This window comes from Crinia signifera, chromosome 5, assembly GCF_055691185.1.
Source record: "Crinia signifera chromosome 5, ASM5569118v1, whole genome shotgun sequence".
Taxonomy (NCBI): Eukaryota; Metazoa; Chordata; class Amphibia; order Anura; family Myobatrachidae; genus Crinia; species Crinia signifera.
In genome coordinates this window covers 167,588,393-167,609,400 of record NC_139221.1, presented here as the reverse complement: position 1 = coordinate 167,609,400, position 21,008 = coordinate 167,588,393, and positions in this window count along the sequence as shown.

The following is a 21,008-nucleotide window of genomic DNA, read 5'->3' as shown; positions in this document are numbered from 1 at the left end:
GTCATATTTCAGAACCCTTTCCCCTGTTCAGGGGTACAAGGCAAGGATGTCCACTGTCGCCGGCCCTGTTTGCCTTGGCAATAGAGCCGCTGGCCTGTATTATGAGACAACATCCAGAAATAGAGGGATATAGGACCGGGGAAACGGAGGACGTGGTGGCACTCTATGCTGATGATCTCCTACTATTTCTGGCTGATGGGGCCAAGGCTGCGAGGCCGGTTATGAATGCTATCACGGAATTCGGGGGCTACTCGGGCTTTAGTGTTAATTGGAATAAATCCAGTATATTTTCAATTAGAACATGTGACTCACACTCTCCCTTAATTGACACTCCTCTTAAGTGGGTAGATTCTTTTAAATATCTGGGGGTATGGATATCCCGTGTCCATGGGGATTATAGGAAATTAAATTTAGATCCTTTGGTTGGTTATCTATCAAAAAAAATAAAAACCTGGGGTAAACTCCCCTTGACAACCTCAGGTAGAGTAAACCTGATTAAAATGGTGGTTCTTCCGAAATTCCTTTACATCCTACAGCAGTCACCAGAATTTGTTCCCGACTCTTTTTTCAGGAAAATAAATAGTTTATTGGTATCTTTTGTTTGGAATAATGCCCGGTCGAAAATTAGAATGCAAATGTTATTCAGGAAAAGGGATAAAGGGGGCCTAGCCCTGCCCAACCTTAAATGGTATTATTTGGCCAGTCAATGTGCATTACTAGAAGATTGGGTGGGGCCCATATTTAAGAATGAAGTGGTAGTAAAGGCGGCCACATTGCACGAGAAGGGGATAACCCCCTTGCAGAAATTATTGAAGGGTCAGACTCTTAAAAAGGACACCCCTATAGTAATTCAAGCAGTAAAATCTTGGCGAGCTATGAATAAGATAATGGGGTTCTCAGAAATAGATGAGGAACACCCCCTGAATGATCTCCAGGGCATAAAAGAAGTGAAGTCCCTCCAAGTGGCGGCAGTATGGGGTTCCAAAGGGATTAATGCTATAAGTCAGTTGTATTATAACGACGTCTTCAAATCCTTTGGGCAATTACAAGATGAATATGCAATCCCTACAAGCCACTTCTATAGATACTTGCAGTTAAGGGATGCCTTGGGGGTTCACTTTGGCAAGGTGGCACCAAAATTTGGGACATCCCCACTTAAGAAAATACTTAGATCTGACAAGAAAAAGAAGCTGGTTTCTATATTATACAATAGATTATTGCAGGGGGAAGGAGATAATCTGGACGCCCTCCGGGCGAAATGGGAAAGTGATGTAGGCCCGGTGGAAATGGATGACTGGAACAGGGCGATGTCATCAGTCCCGAAAGCGACAAATGCGGTGAGAGTACAGCAGGTACAGCTGTTCATGTTGCATCGGGCCTATATGACAACGACTAGATTGTTGAAATTCGGTGGTAGAGCCTCTGATTTATGTCCAAAATGTAAAGCCTCCCCTGGTTCTTTTTACCACCTAGCGTGGGAGTGTCCAAACGTGCAATGTTTTTGGGAGAAGGTGATACATACATTAGTAGGTGTGGGGGTGAACAAAGATTTCCTGACAAATAGATGCTGCCTGTTAAATATACAAAGGAATGGGCAAATCTCTTTGGAGGATAAGGCTTTTATCAATAACGCATGTGCCCTGGCTAAAGTTATAATCGCTAGAGCTTGGTTGGCAGAGGAGGGCCCGATCTATGAGGAGTGGAGAGCATTAATGGAGTATACAGCAACACATGAAAAGTATGTTCATCTGTGTCGAGGGACAATGAGGAAATTTTATAAAGATTGGGGTCGATGGTTCGAGGAGTAGAATATGCATTAAGTCTTAAGGGTATACATCTATGCCGTTAAGTAGGAGTAAGTTCCGGTAGGTTTAAGGGTTCCATAATGATAAGTCCAACTAGAGCAAGAGCAACAATTAGTTAGTAAGAGAAGATATGGTACGGGGGGTTGGTGGCGGCGGAGGGAGAATTGTAAAATTAGGGTAAAAGAACTATAAGGGCAAGTCGGGCAATCAGAGTGAGTTGTTTTTTTTTTTTTTTTTTTTTTTTTTTCCTTGAGTACAATATTTTGGTATTTGGTTGCGATAAGTTGCAAGGCAGAAATTGTCCCAAGAAAGGGTGGAGCCTACCATGCAACCACATAAGTAGGGTATAAACAATTTTAAGGGGGGGGGGTATGTATGTAATTTATCAACATCCACACATAGACACTAACACACGGAATATATTTGTATATAGTAACTTTACTTTATTCATAATATTTTACACTTCACATGTTACTACACATCATACACATCATTACACATATCACTAAAAACATATACATAATAAATATTCAACACAATTTAGACCAAATTAATGGTCTATCCTTTTAGTGGAGTCAAGCATGCAACTGTGCATGACTCCCCTAGTTACACAAGCACTATAGGCACTGTTAAACCACGATGCAATTATAGGCGATAATTTAGGGAATTTTGAGTCTAGATAAATGAGGTGGGGACCTGGGTGTCTCCACAGTATTGGGACAGTTTCTAGCCAAAGAGAAGGCAAAATATGTACGAGAAAAGTACTCTAGAGTATTTATTTGTTTTTTTTGAATGCTAGGTATATGTAATGAGTGTTTTCAATGTATGTTAGAAAACAATAAAAATTAAGTTTAAAAAAAAAAGAAAATCAAGAATCCAAGTACCAAGAAACAGATGAAGAGGTATGGTCATTCCAAGCATATAACTGAAAGTCCCCAAGAAATGACACAGGCTATGGGGAGAGAAGTGCAATTATACCTGCAGATTCCTCCGACCTTTGGGATTTTGACCATTTCCGTGCTGGACAGTACACATTGGAATGCAGCAGACAAGATGCAAGGTCTGATAATGAGATTTGTATCCTGTCTCTCCTAACTGGATTGATGACGATTCAGGGTCTGGGTTAGAAGGGGTCTCAGATTCTTATCAGACAGGATGACTTCAGAGAACTCTACAGATTTGTTCTGTATCCCCTCAGATCAGTGGCGTAACTATACATTTTGCTCCCCCCTACCAAAAAAGTTTGTGACGCCCCCCCGCCCCGGTCTTCTCTCCAATGTGTTTCCCCAGCATGTGACGTGATGATTTCACATGCATAACAGAGAAGCTGAAGCGGGATAGAGGAAGAGAGACCCACAGACACTGCTGCTTCCCTTCGCTCCGATGCATCCCAGGATGCCGTAGCACGCCCATCTGCCCGCCCATCCTGTACACAGTAGCCAATAGCCAGCTCTGTGTACAGTTAATTAAACAGTGAGGGGAATTGGCGTCTCTGCCATGGCCACACCCGCGCTGCGGCTGACTCGTCTCCGGTGCTCAGCCAGTGGAGAGCGGCAGGCAGCAGCATGTCAGTGCGTCAAGCAGGTGCTGGCGCCTACACAGACCCCGCTGCCGCTTGCTCCCCCAAGCGCCAGCTGGGGCTGCCTTACAGTAGTTACGCCACTGCCTTAGTATTTAGTATTCTAGTCATAGAAAGCCCTACCTTCATTTTAAGCTTCCACTAGTGGTTTTCAGATTACCTAAAGAAGTTAGGTTGATTGCAGCCATGTTTTATAGTATTGCTATGGATGTGTTCCTTTCTATTTAAAGTATGAATGAACAGGTTTGGTCCCCACCCCCTGGACTGGCTCAAGGAAGGATCAATCTAAAATTTTCCATATCCAAAGCGAGGCTGAACACCATTATACTGATGTTGGATTCTTGTGAGCTTTGGATTCTATATCTAGGTCAAGGTAATTGGCACTATCTTCATTCCAGGTTTGATTTCAGCCAATACGATGTGTCCCTGTCTGCTAGAGGGGGGCTGTTGCGGGGGACTACTCTGGGGACTACAATGTGGCTGGGGTACTACGAAGGGGGCTGCTATGGGGGACTATTATGCTCTTTGGGGCTGGTATGAGAGACTACTATGGGGGACTAATAAGGGGCTCTACCAAGGGGCACTACTAAGGGGACTGCTGTGGGGATGACAAAGGGGGCTGCTTTATTTAAAAAAAAAATATATATATATATATATTGGGTTTTTTTTCACTGCAGGGGTGCTGCTAAATGCGCCGTATCATTCCAGGATTGCTGCCCTGTGTGTTGAATCAGTCTAGGAGTGCTGCCATGTGTACCATATCAGTCCAGGGTTGCTGTAAAGTGTGCCATATCAAACCAGGGGTGCTGTCCTATTTGCAGTATCAGTCCAAGGGTGCTTCCAAGTGTGCTTTATAATTCTATGGGTGCTGCCATGTGTGCTGTATAATTCCAAGGGTACTGCCATGTGTGCCATATAATTCTAGGGGTGCTGCCATGTGTTACATATAATTCCAGAGGTGCTGCCATGTGTGTTGTATAATTCCAGGCATCCTGCTAAGTGTACATATATCTCCTGGAGTGCTGTCAAGTGTGCTATATAATTCCAGGGGTGCTGCCAAGTGTGCCATATAATTCCAGGGGTGCTGCTAATTGTTTCATATAATTCCAAAGGTTGCTGCCATGTCTGCCGTATAATTCCAGGAGTGCTGCCAAGTGTGACGTACAGTATCATTTCAGAGGTGCTGTCATGTGTGCCGTATAATTCCAGGGGTGCTGTCCTTGTGCCTTATCAGTCCAGGGGTTCTACCTTGTGTGCTGTATCAGTCCAGGGGTGCTGCTAAGTGTGACCTATAATTGCAGTGGTGCTGCCATGTGTGCGGTATAATTCCAGGGGTGATGCTTGTGTGCCATTTACTTCCAGGGGTGCTGCCCTGTTTGCCATATCTGTCAAGGGGGTTGAGGTTAAGTGTGCTGTGTCAGTCCAGGGGTACTGCTTAGTGTGCCGTATAATTCCAATGGTGCTGGCAACTGTGCTGCTGTTAAATTCCACAGGTGCTGCTATGTGTGCCATATAATTCAAGGGGTGCTGCCATATAATTACAGGGGTGTTGTCCTGTGTACTGTATCAGTCCAATGGTGCTGCTAAGTGTGCCGTATCAGTCCAGGGGTGCTGCTTAGTGTGCTGTATCAGCCCAGGGGTGCTGCGATGTGTGAGATATAATTTCAGATACATCATACATTGCCATATCAGTCCAGTGTGTGAGCCGCTCACTTCTGTCACTTAGTTTAGTCATCCAGCTACTGTACCTTGGTGCAACCTTTTGACATAAAATCAATAATGTGAGCTGTGCGGTGTTCAGAATAGATGGGAATTAAGTGTAAATGAATGTTAATAAAGTCAACCGATACCAATACCAATATCCTAGAATTACCTCTAAGCAATTGGGTCTGATCCCTGGCCCAACCTGATTTGTGTGACATTGGGCCTTATTCTGGTTTACTCTTAGACTCTTAGAGGCAAATTTCTTCTCAAACGGACAAAACCATGTGCACTGCAGGTGGGGCAGATATAACATGTGCAACTGCAGTTAGAATAAGAATTGGGTGGGGTTTTTCTTTAAAGTGACATCTATATTGCAGTGTAGAAAAAAAGCTGTCAGTATTTTCCCTGCACAGAAAAAAAAATAACTCAACCAAATCTATCTGCACATGTTACATCTGCCCCACCTGCAGTGCACATGGTTTTGTCCATTTGAGAAGGATTTTGCCTTTATATTTTCAGATTAAGGAATATGTAGAGGATTTTATAATGATAATAGAATACTGTAATGGAGTTCACTGTAATGTATGATAATCTGATGTGCTCATTGTTGTATGGAATGTACTACAATGTTACATACAGTAAAATGAACTGGTGCACTGTAATATGGCATAATATGAACTGGAGGCAGTGTCAGACTGGTGCATGGAGAATACATTGGTAAGGTCCCATGTTTAGTGGTATTACCAGTCTTACTGGCTAACTATTAGTGAGTACATGGTTGCGGGGCCCCTTGATACATATCTAAAGAAACTACTGCTAGCAGATGTCTGATAACAGAGACCCTAAGGACTAAGGGACCCACTGCTGCCCCTGTCACCCTCTTCCCGTCACCCACTGTGTATTCCTGTCACACTCTGCCTTCCCCTGACTCTCCCTGTCGCTCTCTGCCTTGTTGCATATTGTGAACTTGGGTTAGGGTGGGGGAAGGGAAAAATATTTTTGCACCTGGTCTAACCACCCACAAATTCTCGCACTGCCTGATAGTGTACCAGATTAGAGCAATGCTCTGTAGCAAGTAGACCCTAGTCATGTGCAGTATAATATAATGTAACATATGTACAGTATAATGTATCTGATTCCAAGAGTAGGAGGTGGGCCCCCAGGCAGTGTGGTCTGCCAGTGGCTTCCCCTGTGCCCGTGCCCGTTTGGGCCAGTCCAATCCTAATTTTATTTGGTAAATTCATATAGATTTTGATGCCCCTCCGTGGAATAACCCTTGTATATATTGTGGTGAAACAGGGTTAGATTCACCAGCGAAGGATATATCTCTGGGTATGGGTCATAGGGTCAGCAGCAGTAAGGTCGACATGAACCAAGGTCGACATATGGGAAGGTCGACGTGGGCTTAGGTCGACACTTTTAATCCAGAATGTTGAAACAATTAACATGGACACTAAATAAGTGTGCCACATTCCCTCCCATGGCTCGCTGAGCTCGCCATGCTTCGGGCATAGTGTCTCGCTATGCTTGGCACACATGTCGGCTCATAAAAAACCACATGTTGACATTTTGACTATCGACCTAGCCCATGTTAACATAATGTTTGTGTCGACCTAATGGCATGCCGACCTAAGCAAATGTCGACCTTCCCATGTGTCGACCTAATGACCGTATATCATATTTCTGTGGTCACAACTGTCCTGTGGGTCAAGGGTCAAGGAGCAGTCCAGCCTCAGGGCGGGATGTATTATCATATTCCACCATGTTATTTCATGTTTTTCATTGCAGCACAATGTTCCCTTATGTATTAACAACATTTTCCACCCCAAAAAAATTGCATCTCCCCCGCAAATACAGAACAACAGAAAGAAATGAGAATGGTTGAGAGAAATATGTGGACAGAAGAAAGACAAGGGCAGGGGAGAGAGTGAGAAAGAGAGATGAGATGGGAGAGAGAGATAAGAGAGAGAGAGAAATAAAGAAAGAGAGATGAGAGAGAAATGGAGATGAGGAGAGAGAAAGAGAAATGAGGAGAGAGAGAGGAGTAGAGAAAGTAGAGAGAGATGATAAGAGAGAGGTGAGTAGAAAGAGATGATGTCAAGAGAGGGAGCGAGAGAAAGATAAGGACAAAAGAGAACAAGAGAGAGATGAGGGCAAGAAAGAAATGAGAATGGAGACAAGGAGAGTGAGGTTGGGATGAGAGTGATAGAGAAAGAGGGACAAGGATGGAGGGAAAGATGAGTGAGAGAAAGAGAGATGAGACTCAGAGATGAGGAGTTAAAAAGAGAAAAAGAGATTAGGAGAGAGAAAGAGAAATTAGCAGCTAGAGATAAGGATGAGAAGAGAGAGATGAGAACAAGAGAGAGATGAGAGATGATGGTAAAGGCGTAACTACCATAGGTGCAGGGGGTGCAGCTGCTATGGGGCCCAGAGCTGAGAGGGGCCCACTTTGCCTGTTAAAGTATCATGTGCTGTATACATTTTTCAGCTTTAGGTGATAAATAGGGGCCCTTACAAACTTTTGCTATGGGGCCCAAATGTATCTAGTTACGCCACTGGATGATGGCAAGAAAGAGACATGATGATCAGAGAAAGAGAGATGAGGATGAAAGGGAGAGACGAGGAAAGGAGAGAGGTAGAAGAGGATGGGAGAGAGAGACTAGGATTGGAGAGACCAGAACAGAGGAGAGATGAGGACCGGAGAGAGAGACAAGGACTGGAATGAGAGAGATGTTGATGGGAGAGAGAGGTGAGGATGGGAGAGAGAGCGAGAGAAGGATGGGAGAGAGAGGAGGACAACAGAAAGAGATGAGAATGGTTGAGAGAAATATGTGGACAGAAGAAAGACAAGGACAGGGGAGAGAGTGAGAAAGAGAGATGAGATGGGAGATAGAGATAAGAGAGAGAGAAATAAAGAAAGAGAGATGAGAGAGAAATGGAGATGAGGAGAGAGAAATAGAAATGAGGAGAGAGAGAGGAGTAGAGAAAGTAGAGAGAGAGATGATAAGAGAGAGGTGAGTAGAGAGAGATGATGTCAAGAGAGGGAGCGAGAGAAACATAAGGACAAAAGAGAACAAGAGAGAGATGAGGGCGAGAAAGAAATGAGAATGGAGACAAGAATGGGGATGAGAGAGATGAGGAAGGGAGAGGGATATGAGGATGGGAGAGAGAGACTAGGATTGGAGAGAGATGAGGACAGGAGAAAGATGATGATGGAGGAGAGAGAGAGAAAAGGAAGGAAGAGAAAGATAAGGAAAGTAGAGAGAAAAGGATGCGAGAGAGACGAGGACTGGAGAGAGAGAGACGAGGACTGGGGAGAGAGAGAAGTATGGGAGATGTGGATGGGCAAGAGAGAGAAAGAGAGAGGGATAAGGATGGGAGCTAGAGAGAGACAAGGACAGGATATAGAGATATGAGGAAAGGAGAGAGGCAGGGATGGGAGAAAGAGATGAGGAAAGGAGAGAGAGACAATGGGAGAGAGAGACAATGATGAGATGAGGATGGGAGAGAGAGGGACAAAGATAAGAGAGAGAGACAATGATGGGAGAAAGAGAGACAAGGAAGGGAGAGAGAGATATGGAAGGGAGAGAAAGACAAGGAAGGGAGAAAGAGAGATGAGGAAAGAGAGACACAAGGAAATTAGAGAGATAGATGAGGCAGAGAGAGAGAGACGAAGATGGTAGAGAGATGAGGATGGGAGAGAGAGAGAGAAAGAGAGAGATGAGGATGGAAAAGTGGAGAGGACGGGAGAGAGAGAGAGATGAGAAAAGGACAGAGGCATTGATGAGAGAGGTGAGCACATGAGACAGTCAGCCAGGGCAACGATAAATCTGCCTTCACCATGTTGAGGGGATTGGACACATATCTCGTTTAACTTAGCTGACAGTAGATTCCTTAAGGCTGATTTTGTCACAATGCTGTTGCTGGGACTCTGGCTGCCTGGGTGATGGTTCTCTTCCAAAGAGGCTCCGGCATGCAGGCTGGGTGCTTGTAGAAGCCTTGCACTTTTTCCCAATACCGTGGTTGCTTCTGCTGCTTCTCCATCTTCTCTCCCTTGCAGCCGCTATCCAGAATGCAGTGCGTGTTTACAATCCCCTACAGGCAATTCTTTGAAGGAGGAGAAAGCAGGGAGCTCTGCTGCTGCACTGCCACTGATAGATGCATACCTCCCAACTGTCACGATTTTAGAGGGACAGTCCCGATTTTCGGGTCCTGCCCGCTGTCCCACCCGCGGCAGGCATTGTCCCGCTGCGGGGGGTGGCAGTTGGGAGACCCCCCAATCTAGTAGAATAGACACGCACACAGCGTCTATTCTCGTATGAAAATGAGGTCGCGGCTAATTAGCATAAGCCGCGTCCTCATTTGCATATGCCCCGCCCCCTTTTCGGGCACTCGTGCGGTGTACCTATTTCTTCAGATCAAAAGTTGGGAGGTATGATAGATGTGATATGGCACATCTATCGAAACATAGCGTCATGTGAAAGTGCAGGTTGGGTAATTGTGGCTGGCATAATGTAATGACATAATGTAAACTAGAGAACATCAATGTTTCATAAAAAAACTAGGGCATCACTATGGGACATACTATTAATTATGGCACTACTATGGTTCAGAAAATGAACTAAGGCACTATTATGGGGCAGAGATTGAAAAATTCTGGAATTTGCTGTGCTATGGGCCTGATTCAGACCTTTTTGCTCTGCTTTGAATTTACAAGCCGTCCATATATAGGCAGCCAGTGAAGGCTAGCCTCCACTGGCTGCTCACAGAGTGATTGACAACCTGTAGCCATTTCGGGCAGTAACCCTGCATTTTCTGTGAGTGCCCAATAAAATGCGGACATTACCCGGCCGGTGGGAAGTAGGGCCGCTGGCATCATCAGCAGCCTCCTTCTCCCCACAGCCTTTGCAGCGCTGAGTATAGACTTACTTGGTACTGTGAACAGAGGGGAACACCGTTCAATAGTGAGTGATTCTAAATGATTTTCCCCTCATGTGCATGGCTGTGAATGCATTTGCAGTCGTGCACATAAGCGGTGTTTCACTCGGGTGACATGGGGAAGCCTTTACCTGCTTATCGGCCTTCAAAAACTCACAGCCCAGTGAGCAGGTCTGAACTGCACCCTTTATAAGAAACTGTTTATAATAATAATTATAATAATATTAGTAGTAGTAATAATTGTTAATAATAATAATAATATCTTTTAATATGTTGCTATGGGTTATACAAAGTTCTCATTAAGCCTCTGCATCGGCATCAAATATTTGTTTAAAAGAGCACAGTGTGGGATAGCAGAGAGGATGATCCAGCATACACTATACAATTATCTGGCAGTCCATCTGTCCAGTCTGGCTGTTTGGAATGAAAGTCTGGTAATGGATGGGAGCAAATGACAATTGACCATTTACTCCCAACACTGTAAAATGGTCAAAAAATGGTAATTAAGACAATTGGTTAAATCTTTGTTAACGTCATGTACATGTACATACTGTAAAAGAAGGCATCACAGTAAAATATTTGCAATTTGCTCTTTAAATAATTTTAAACACATTTCTGCAATGACAACTTTAATTGCTAGGAAGTCATGAATTAATCTTGGATAGACTTCATTTACAGTACCTCTGCCATAGTGATTAGCTTCAGTGAGATGAAGTATTTACATCAACATGTATTGCCTAACTCCATCTACCACATTTGGAAAATAACAAAATGATTTTGATTATTGCAAAATGTGCACATCCTCATGAATATGGCATTTGGATTATGGAATAATATAGTCCATGCTAGAAACTCATCATCAGCTTGTAGAAGCCAGACTGATTACAGAATTTTAGGAATTGCTGGACTGACATATTCAAAGCAGGAGATGTAGTTTTAGAAGCAAGAAGCAATGAGTCACAAAACTGCTACCAATGCAGGCATACCATGTCATTCAGATGGCATTCTCTGGGCTTGCATAAATTAGCAGTTGTGATCATCAGAGGCGTAGCTTGGGCGGAGCCGGCAGAGCACAAGCCCCGGCCTCCTACATGTCACCGGGCGCTGGAGCCGTGCACTCTGCCGCCGGCTCCCCCACCCTGTTTGCCCGGTCCCCGTTCCCTGCTGTGTACGGCTCCAGTACCCTGTACCGCCATAAAAACACGACAAACACTCTCTTGGGGTGCCGGTGCCAGGGATGAGGCGCCGTGATGTCAAAACGTCATGGCACCACATCCCTGGCACCGGCATCCCTAGCCGGCGCATCCGCAGTGAAAGCACTCACCGGGTTTTTATGGCGGTACGGGGTACTGATGGTGTGTGATCTGTGGTGACTCAAAGGTCACACCTGCCAAATCGCCTTCCCACACACCACTGCTGCTCCTTTATCTGATGCTGTTCCTTCATCCTTCCCTGCTCCTCTTTCCACAACCAGTGTGTAGCACACTTAGCAGGTATGTCAAAGTTTTTTTAATGGAATCCAACTATAAAGGCAATGCTGTAGCTCCACTATGTCTGGGGTCCCATGGTAGTTAAAAATAATAATATTTTATATGATTAAATTGTGTGCAATTATTAGGCATGGAGGGGGATTTTTGGCAGGCAATTACTTAGGTGGTGTCGGAAGGTAGTGTGTAATTACACTTTGCCATCTGACACTCAGCCCCCCCCCCCCCCCCTAAGTATATTTTATGTGCTGAAAAATGGTGTGCCTTGGCAATTTTGAAATGTCATGCTTGCTTTCTGTAATTACAGATGCAACTTCCCTCCCACATTCAGAGTCAGCATTTGTGAGGTTCACAGAAAAAATAGAAATGGGGAAGCCGCATTTTAAGATATTTTAACATAAAGTTTTTTTTTATTTAGGCCCCTTAACTGTACTATTTATTGGGGATGATTCAGAGATGGTTGCAGATTGCAAAGTTGCTGCTGCTAATATGCTAATGCTGCAGTGGATATGTTGCGTAAATAGATGCCACCTGTAGGCTTCTCTGAAACATCAGTTAGTTTACTCAGGATGGCAGAGAAATTCACGCTGCGCAAGCCAGTAAAGCTGTATCAAAAGGGAACAGCCATTGGCTTCAGCACACTTAGAAAATTGGATTGATTCACTCCATGATTTCTGCAACACTGCCTTTCGCCACCCTCAAACGTCAGCAGCATGTCATCTGTTACTACATTTGGGGCACTGTGAGGCCATAAATCAGGGTAGCCTACCTGACCCTCTCCATGAGGGAGAAAATGCTCGGTTCCTGGAGCGGGGGAGCCAGTGAAGTCAAGGGGTGAGTGGCTGGAGTCTGGATGGCCTGTAGAGGGGCAGAGGCGGATGGACACTGAGGCAGCCCGGTAGATCATTGGGGTAGTGGGCTGGGGTTTCTTTCTTTGCTCCCAGCTCACTATTACAGCAGCCGGCTGTGGGGTCCTTTTATTATTATACAGGGGAGCAGCCTGTGGTGTCTCTTTGTTATACGGGGGAGGAGCCTGTCGGGTCCTGTTATTATTATTATACAGGGGGAGCAATCTGTGGGGGTCCTGTGGTTATTATACAGGGGGAGCAGCCTGTGGTGTCCTTTTATTATACAGGGGGTGCAGCCTGTGGGGTCCTTTTATTATACAGGAGGTGCAGCCTGTGGGGTCCTGTTATTATTATTATTATTATTATACAGGGGGAGCAATCTGTGGGGTCCTGTTGTTATTATACAGGGGGAGCAGCCTGTGTGGTCCTGTTATTATTATACAGGGAGAGCAGCCTGTGGGGTCCTGTTATAATTATACAGGGAGAGCAGCCTGTGGGGTCCTGTTGTTATTATACAGGGGGAGCAGCCTGTGTGGTCCTGTTATTATTATTATACAGGGAGAGCAGCCTGTGGGGTCCTGTTGTGATTATACAGAGGGAGGAGACTGTGGGATCCTGTTGTTATTATACAAGGAGAGCAGCCTGTGCGGTCCTGTTATTATTATTATACAGGGGGAGCAGCATGTGGTGTCCTTTTATTATACAGGGGGAGCAGCCTGATCCTTTGTCATGTAGCCACACCCACTAGTGTCATATGGCCACGCCCAAGACCATGCCCATTTTTCAAACGCACACCTTCGGTGAGAGACTTGAGCTCTGGATCAGCCAGGCGGAGGGGGCTTGGCAACGAGCAAGGTCAGTCCCCCTTGGCAACGAGCATGACGTTCTTAGCAATGAGCATGTAGGTAAGTGGCACTTATGTGAAAAAAGATTAATGGGCATTACAATTTGTTATATAGTATGTAATAGGCATCATATGTGGCCTTTTGTGTAATTGGCATTACGGCATGTAGCTTTATGCGTAATGGGTATGACAAAGTTTGCCAAAATGTGCAATGGGCATTACGGTGTGTGGTATAATGATAGGCCACGCCCCATTTTCAATGCCACCTCTGCTGCTGTTCTCCCAGTCCCCTGCGCTGCTTCTCCCGACTGCCAATCTTGATCCCCGTAGGGACGAAGAAGCTACTGTGCATGAGATAGCCCCCAGCCTCTATGGGCTGCTTTTGCAGCAGCCCACAGAGGTATATTCAGAGTCCCAGGTCCGGGGCATGTGCAGTATCATCCTTGAACTGTGCATGTAAAGAATCCAGTTTTTACCTCCATAAAGAGGTGTCCCGGAGGTAGGGAACAGCTCCCAATGGGACTGCCTTGGGTGACTCGCAGACTGCATCTGGCTTCATTTAGGCAGAGAACAGTGGCGGATCTTACCTGGGGATGCTGCAGCCCTGCAGCCCATAGGTATAACCGCCACTGAACATGACCTGATTTGTGACAAGGGTATTAATGTATCAGCCATTATAAACAATTGTACGCAAATAAGGCAACAGCAGTGTGAGTCCCTATGTTCAGGTTAGCTGCTGCCTAAATTAGCATATAATCATGATTACATACGGAAAGAGATAGCAACAGTAATTGCAGTACTAAACACACCAAAATTACACCCAATGTGAGTTTTCATGAGTAGTTTCACTTTGATCATTTAATCTGGAAAATTGGCTAGAATTCTTTTTCAGCTTTATAGAAAAGTGTTTTAGAGAACCATTCTGTTAGTCCAACATATGGTTAACATTTCTCTGTGTGCTGATGCTTTTAGTATAGAACTTGTAATTTAAAACCTATGTGATACAAGTTACAGTTCATAATGCATTCTAAAAAAGAAACAAAATCATATACTCACAACTATATATACAGTATATTTAAAGCATATTAAACAAGAAAAGCAGGATACAATTTAATAACAATTAAGAGTTCTCAGAATGTTACTATAGCAACCATTGCCAGTTTTTGTTGTTAATGTGTAATTGCATATACCTACAAGCAGAGTTGGTTTAAAATAAAGAACTGAAAATAATTCTGTACATACTGTAGAAAAACATTATGAGTAACTCTGGGCTTTTTTTGGCTAGTGTCTGAACTCCCAATACCGTCTATCAACTCCAACATATTGGCTAGACTTTGGGCATAGTATATATCAACTACATATAATATATAATTGTATACAGTACATGTATTTTAAGTAAAGCACTGGAAAACAGAGGTGCTGTAATTTACAAGATGTCAGTAATATAAGTAGTCAAGAAAGAGACTGTTATTTTACAGGCATGCACATAGGTGTGCACACATTGAGTGTTAGGGGTACACAGGCACCCCCTAATGCCGTACACACCCTTATGAACACTTCCCTGCCACTAGCAATACGAGCAATACATTTTATCAAAGACTTTTGCTTTTTAGAACTGTATTCCATTAAAGGAAGCGCCTGTCAATCAATATTGTGTGTTTTGCATTGTTAATTGTAGCAGACCATTGTCATATCACTACATACCTGCGTCAGCCATATATGTTTTTGACTTTATTTGCATGTACTGTTACACAGAGTAATTAGAAGATTTGATGGCAGAAGAGCACATCATTTGGCCCAACTGGAAAATTTCTGTTGTCTCCCAGAGGCGTAACAATATGGAGGAAAAATGCACAGTTTTTCCTACAGTACATCGCGAAGTAGGAGTAAAGTTGGGATGTTCCACCTTATGAGAGATGGTAGCCATGAGAGTATTTCAATAGATTCCTCCACCATGATCCATTGATTGTTTTATTTTGCTTGGGTTCATTCCAGAACATGATTCAACAAAATCTCATGATAGTAACTGAATCTATGAAGAAGTTAAAGACTGTTTGCGGTGATATAAGATGTGTCGTTGAAAATGTGGAAAGGAACGACCCCAAACAAATGAGCAGATAACAATAAACTAATATATATTTTAAATATAAGTGTGACAACTGCGCTCCCTTTATTTTGTGAATATTTGTGCTACTATCCTTTGAGTGATACAGAGTCACTCTTGGGAGCAGCAAGGGAGTCAGAAATATCTCATATATTTTGAACTTTAGGTTTATCTGTGCACCTGATTTCCCTGTTTGTGGTGTGTTTAAATATTTCACACGTACATCACAATACACACAGGGTAATCTATTTCAGTTTAGCACTTAAAACCATTCTGGCGGAATGTGGATCGGGAGTGTTTGTTATTTGTAGGAATTAATATTCACTACATTGATCCTATTTATCGAGGATATATGTTTAGATTGCTAACTGTTGTACTAAGACTGGATGGTCTGCAACAAAGGACAGAAGTTGAATGAGAACAGTATGGATAAGCCTTGTACTCCTAGAAATGTAAGCCTTGTAGAATTAAGCCTTGTAGACCAGAAAATGGAAACTATTGCTACAGGCGGAGTAGTCAGTAGTCATAGCAATCAATATAGAGTAGTTTATTTTAAACTTTGAAAGGGTAATGAATTAATGGAATTCTGAAACCAAATTAGACAAAAAATTGAATTATAAGAGCTATTAAGTCATTATCAAATAATGCCAACATATGTACAGTACTTAGTACATATGTTGGCATATGGAAACTCGGTCTCGAGCAAGACTGCCAGGCAAGTGGCAACTGATAACGGAAATTTTAGGGTTAAGGTGTATGGCCCTTGCTAGTGCCTCAGAGTAAAAACAATAGTGGGGATAATGGGCACCATTGCCTCTTGCCATTAGTTACAGTATATCAAATGTGTCATGTAAAGGGCCATTTATTCTGATTATCAAGAAGGAATGTCAAATAGTTCCCTATTTCTCTGGAGACAGTGGTACCCATTCCAAGTTGATGCAATACATTTTAGGATGTTCATGATCAATTTGGCAAACAACTTCAAGTCAATATTTAATAATTTAGGTCACAGGCGCCAAAACCGTGGGTGCTCCGGGGCCCGAGCACCCAGGGAAGGTGAGGAGCACCCACGGCACGGCCCATGGCAGCGGGGTCCCAGCAGCGGATATGCTGTCATCAGCGGGGGTCCCTGCGGCAGATGGGAACTAGTAGCGGTATTAATACCGCTGCTAGTTCCCATCTTCCGCAGGGACCCTGCTGCTGACGGCATATCCGCTGCTGCTGGGACCCTGCTGTGGCGCTGCTGCTGCTCCCTGACCCCGACAGCGAGTGAGTCCAGGGGGCTGTTTTTTTTTTTTTTGGGGGGGGGGGGGGGTTTGGCGTGGGTTGAGAGCACCCACGGAGAAAAAAGGGAATCGGCGCCCCTGATTTAGGTTATAAGGAAGGCTATTTACCCTCTTTGGGAAGGAAAGTAATATGCACCTCTTGGGATTGCTTTGAAAAGTGAGTTGAATCTAAAATTCAGTTAAATGCACGAGTCAAGGTGATTCATTTATCTTTAAATGCTTTGTTTTAGGCTATAGAAAATCCATCTGGACCTGAACTATTACCAGGTGGGGATGCCAAGATCACTTGATCAACCTCCTGCAGTAGAAAGATTTCATCACGAAAATCTATACCTGACCGAGACAGGGTAGGGTAATCAAGAGACTGAAGATAAGTAGATACTTGGGGCCATATGTAATAGGATGTGAGAATTAGAAACTGAGAGATTTGGTGACAGCTTTCCTATTTTTAAAGCAGCAATCATTTACACTTCAAAACCAGGTTGATTTTGCAATGTAAGTGATTGCTGCTTTAACAAATATAGGAAAGATATCCCAAAATCTCTCAGTTTCTGATTCTTACATCCTATTACATTTGGCCCTTGGTGTGGGTGTGCTTGTCCACTGTATTCTCCAGCCCAGATAGATTATAGAGTTTAGTATAATATGCCTTGCAAGCATCAGCGATTTCCCCCATTTACTGTAATTATCGGTTTGTATAGTATGGATAAACGTGACGGCACATTGTTCTTGTAGTGCTTCTGCCTGCAATCTACCTAGCTTATTGAGCTATTGGTAATAGCAACTGCAACATTTATGATACAATAATTTAATGTTGTCGTATAGCCTTTTGAGTGAGGACTGGGCATCATCTAACTCAGTATAATATAGAGGAGACAGGGAAGCTTTGTTTCTAGAAATTTGATTTTGGCAAGAAGAGTCTTCCTTTGTTGGGTATTTTTCTTCTTCAAACCTGTGAATTAGGAGTATACAGTCGATAGTAATAAAGGAAAAGTGTTGATTATATAAATAACGTTTACTACTCTTACTTCCAAAAGTTTATGGGAGGAGATTTTAGTGATTGGGAGATGGCAGGCAAATAAGATAGTAATCCCAAGGCTTTTGCCTACCGAGTTGTAACTAAAGATGCCATTCGGTAATAGTGGTTTCTTAATAGTGGTGACCAAGTTTGAAATGGTTTTTTTTTGCATTTACTCCACATCGTCATCTACATTATTGGTATGAAATAACCGCAGCATGTTAGATCTTTTCTCATGAACAATTAACCCTTTGGCATTAATTGAAGCTATGATTATAGAAGTCGAACCAGTGGCACAATTGATAGAAGAGAGGCTAAGTGAGGTAGAATGTTATTTTGGAAAAAAAGGAAAACCATTCAAAAACTCTCCATGTACAGTATGTATGACACATATTATATAAGGTACTGTAGATAGAGGCAGTACTACCAATATCCAGGAGAAAGCTGCTACTGGACTGTAAGGTGTGTGTGTGGGAGGGGAACAGGTGGAGAGCATCAGCAATGGTCCAAGCAATTATAACATTATGAATTTAGGACTTCACATATTGAATAACTAGAGTTTGTTTGCAACATAAATCCAGAATAAAATGTGAAATGTAAGAGGAAAGTTATCACATTCAGCCTCCACTACAGGCCCCCTCCTCTCTGACAGCAAGTAGACTCTGCCTTGTTCCCGGGGACATATCCAGTGTGTATGTGCAAATAACTTGGAAATGGCTGCGGTGGCCATTTTTCAAGTGATTTGTGTCTTAGGTGCCAAGATGCCATTACAGAAATGCCTATGGTCTCCACATAACTAAAAGCCTGTAAATATGGGAATAAAGGTATGAAAATAGAAGGGAATCTCTCCTGAAGCTGTGTACAAGTAAGTGGAACCAAAGTTTCAATATGCAAAATTTTGTATTATACTACATTATACTACATTTTACACTGAGATCCTAAATGGTGCAAAGTCTGGGTTACCCCAGAGTGGAAGAAAAATAGAAACACATGTAGATACTTTCAGTATAGAATGTGTTGCTCTCTAGGCTATACAGGTGGAGGGCAACAGTGGATTATCTATGACAGGATTGGGTGAAGACTGCAGAGGAATGTGGAGGAGGGAAATCAGGTCCTGAACCGGTACAAAAACTTGTTGCTTCATAGTATAAGTATTAGTTCCTTCTTTAATCTAATGCTTTCCTATAATTAGCTTCTAAAGCATATAAATTAAGACATGGTAAATTGACCTCTCCAAACTCATTCTTTCATTGTATTTTACAAAGCGAGATCTGGGTATGTTTTCCTGCCCAAATAAATTCATTTAAAGCTTGGTTGAAAAGTGCTCCTTTGGGTGCGATTATGGGAAGCATCTTCAACACTTTTATTTATTTACTATTAACAGTTTATTATATAGGGCACACATATTCCACAGAGCTTTACAGAGAATATTTGAACATTCACATCAGTATCTGCCCCAGTGGAGCTTACAATCTGTATTCCCTACCACATGTACACACACACAGACATTCTAGGGTTAATTTTGTTGGGAGCCAATTAGCCTACCAGTATATTTTTGGATTGTGGGAGAAAACCGCAGTACCCGGAGGAAACCTATGCAAGCACAGGGAGAATATACAACTCTGCACAGTTAGAGCCATGGTGGGAATAGAACCCGTGACCTCAGTGCTGTGAGGTAGCAATGCTAACCATTACACCATCTGTACTGCCCCAAAAGAAACACATAAAGAAATCTGGGGAAACAAATAATTGTATAAAGATGACACCTACCTTTATATAATAAAGACAAGTGTGCCCATTATAACATATCAGAAAAAAAACTTTTGAAAAAATGGGAGTATTATTTAAATCTTACATCATTAAGAACTGATGAACATCCATTCGCAGGGTAGCTTATGGAGGCAAAATCATTTGATGTTCCCCAGTTCACAAATATAGGTCTTGCCTGACCTATATTTTGCAGTGTCAGGATCCGATAACGAGGTGGGCGGCTGATATCATGTGATGTCAGCTGTCCACCCCCGGCAGGCAGCTGCCCTTCAGGGTTTGCGGGACACCCAGCCTTTTCCTGGATGCACCCACTGTATTTGTGGGCACGTCCAGGAAATGCTGGGCATTCTCATGCCACCGCCCCCTGCACGCCTACTTCCCACCCCAAAGGTGTCCGCACAGGTGCCCTGTATGTGCGAATATACGCATGTATTAACCTAAACATCAGTTTTCCGAGCAAACCAGAATTGGGCCCGTAGTCTATATCGCTTGTTTGAATGTAACCAAAATCGTTTGTGCACCCCTTAACTCTAATCTACCCTGACCCTAAATCCAACACCCCCCCCCTTATGGCCTGACCCTCCTGGTTGGTGCCTAATACTTGGGTTACGAGGCTGGGTACAGGAAGCAGCCCACCACCTAAACCTAACCCCCCTCCCATTTGGCAACCTCCTATCTTTAATAGAACTCCCATCTTAGTAACTTTACCACTGAGAAAGCTCCTGTGCATGCTTTAATATTGATTAGCTGCACCAGCCCTACGGGCTATGGCAGATGCAGTATCTGTATCTGACAATGGATTCCCGTGCTTGTGACTGTGCAGCTGTGATCAGTTGCTTGCATTGACATGCCCATAATATACCCCCTGATATCCTCCCAGTCATTCCCAGGAACATCAATAATTTTTCCACCACACTTCTAAAACTGACTGTCCAAATTGCAACAACACCTTTGCGCATACATCAGGTTAGCAGATTTCAGCATTTTCTGCAGTAGTAAATGTAAAGACTTCCACAGTGCTGTTCAACGTTTTGGGGGGCTTCTTGGCTCACACTGTCCTTCACCTGCACAACACTGGGGCAAACAGAATTTATAAGAATTTCTTTAAAAAAAATCCAATGCACTGTTAACCATCTGCGGTGCCAACCCTGAGTTTTATTAACTTGAGAAGCTAACTAACTGTATTTAAAAATGTACAGAGTTTTGTGTCCGGCCGTGAGAAATTATGTCTGCAAAATATTTATATTGATAAATTATGATTATCATGACCATGAAATACAACATATAAATCTATCAAACCACCAAACTATCTGAAGTTGCCCAACAATGTTTTAGTATGATTGTTATGTGATGTACTGTACTGTAATAATGACATCCATGTTTTGAAGTAAGTTTTCATTGGAAGAAAATGCGTTCGTTTTATGATGATGTTAGCAGCAATGTCGATTTTAAGAAGATTTGAACCTTCTGGTAAATGTAGTTATAAAAATGTATCAGAATCCTAATTTATCTTCTTCTGACAGATCTAGAATGCCAGTCATAGCAGTTCAAGGAAATATTCAAGGACTTTAAAGGATCATTTATTTAAAATAATGGAACCTTGATGATGTCTCTTTTCTCTTTAA